This window comes from Heliconius melpomene, chromosome 8 (genome assembly GCF_056956725.1).
Source record: "Heliconius melpomene rosina isolate 202511_hmr_F chromosome 8, ASM5695672v1, whole genome shotgun sequence".
Lineage (NCBI taxonomy): Eukaryota > Metazoa > Arthropoda > Insecta > Lepidoptera > Nymphalidae > Heliconius > Heliconius melpomene.
Genome location: NC_140396.1, coordinates 7,535,114 through 7,537,475, shown reverse-complemented (window position 1 = coordinate 7,537,475; position 2,362 = coordinate 7,535,114).

The following is a 2,362-nucleotide window of genomic DNA, read 5'->3' as shown; positions in this document are numbered from 1 at the left end:
AATTAACATACGAGGCCAGTCGTGGCTGGCAGGGGCACAAGCATGTGAATGTGAATGCGACGGTTGTGGATTCGCTTCTTACTCAGGAGAGGGAAGCGTTGAGTTCTGCTACTCAACACGCAATGTCTCAAGAATTCGGTGGAAGATGAGGAACAAAGAAGTTTTATGGGAAACGGCACCAAGTTAAAAAAATTGTTATATTTGTCATTTATTTTTAATAATTTCCAACTCATTTATTTATTTTTACAATATTTTTTTTTACAATCTCGAAATAAGGGATTTTGAAGTGAAGAACACAGTGTTTTAGTCCTTTTTTTTCACAAATTTCTCTGGAAAATAAATATTCCTTAAGAAATACTTTTGATAACAGAATAAAATGATTATATATTACTAAAATATATCACAATATAAAATATTGCTATGGCAACACTATGTTTAAATGATGAAACTGATTGCTGACGTAAATTACAGAGGAAATTTGATCCCGTCTCCTCTCACAGGAATACCTCTACAATGGATCACTTGGCTCTCCCAAAGGCATTACACCTGGATTTATGTGTTGCGAAAATTTGTACTGAATGTTAAACAGTATATTTACTTTAAAAGTCTGAGAGGTTTTGGATTTGTTTTTATTTGAAGATAATAATTATTATATAACAACATAAAAAAGTATATAATAAAATGACATTTTTATAGCAGTAAAACGTTTCATTTACGTAATTTGCAAACGAAAAAAAGAAAGATGATATTTTCTTTTAATTAATTCCGTTACATATACCTACGCGTTAAATTGTTTTATCAATTTCATGTTTTTTTTACTCTTCATCGTTTTTAGGGTTCCGTACCTCAAAAAGTAATAACAGAACACTTATTACTTTCTTTATACTTTGTTGTCCGCCTGTCCGTCTGTCAATACCATTTATATCGAGATCGCAAGGAAGAGGAAAAACTATATATAAATTTTTATCTTATTGTAATCAGAAATCAGAAATTGGAAATACATGACGTATATATTGCATCAAATAAGCGATATACATATATACTCACATATGTATTGTATATACCTATTCTTAGTAATTATTAGTTAAACCAATTGTTGGCTCTTAGCCTATCACGTTCCCCTAAATTACGTACATTTGATCCCTAGACATCCCACTAGGGACCCCTACACAGTATACACCACTACTGGAGCAATCTTGACGCGTGAATGAGCCCAGATTATTTTGTTATACGAATTTTCTGGAAGCTTATTTACATATACAATGAGGTATTGCTTTGAAATATATGTTCTTGTTTACTGAGCTCATATATTAAAGATGTAGTGATAAATTAGTCTGTTTTTTTCTGATGCAAAGAAGGTTTTTTATGTCAAATACAAACCAAATTCTGATGATCGTCATAGCGCAGGGGCACAAGCGTGCGACTGGAATCCCTACGGCTGTGGGTTTGATTCCCACTCGGGGGATTGAAATATTTAATATTTTCATTTCTTCGCACTGTTGACGAGGCAATGACAAGGCGTGAAAATGTCTCAAGAATTCGTCAGAATTGTAGCTAATGAAAGTGTCTAAATGGGAACGGTAACGGTGATAAGTATATAACAATAAGGCCAGTTGTGGTGCAGTGGTACAAAGTATGACTGTAAACACGACAGGTTCTACGTTCGATTCTCACTTGAGGAAAATAAAGATTTCATATTTATATTTTCTTCGATCTGGTGTTGAGGCAGTATTCGGCAAAAAATGAGGTACGAATTGTTTTAACACTAGGTTCCCTCTGTGTACCCTGCTGTGTGCGGGATACATCGTGACGAAAAAAAACAAATATGAAATTCAATTTTATTCGTTTACTTAAATTATAACATACCTTACAAATACACAAACATTTTTTAAATATACAGTAAAATTATAGCTCAAGACGATTTCGTATAATGAGAGATTTCTATTAAAATATAATACGTTAAGTAAATTTGTGCCGGTCGTTAGAAAACAAGAAAACCTGCTGCGAAATGAAAATACTGAATTATAATCAAAATTATAATAGGCTTATTAAGTAGAGACTAGCCAAGCGTGTGACTGTAAGCGCGGCAGGTTATAGATTCGATTCCCAATTGAGGAATGAAATTAAATATTATAAATTTTCATTTCCATGCAAATTTTGCAAATATACTCAATGCCTCGAAAAATTCGTTGAAAAGTGGGGAGCGGAGTGTCTTAACACTAGGTTACCTCTTCTTACCCTGCTGTATGCGGGATACAGCGTGAAGCTGATGAAAATTAATATCTAATCATAAAAAAATACATAATATATCTTCTTAAAGTTATATTAGTTAGTATTTACGATATTTAATATAATATTATGT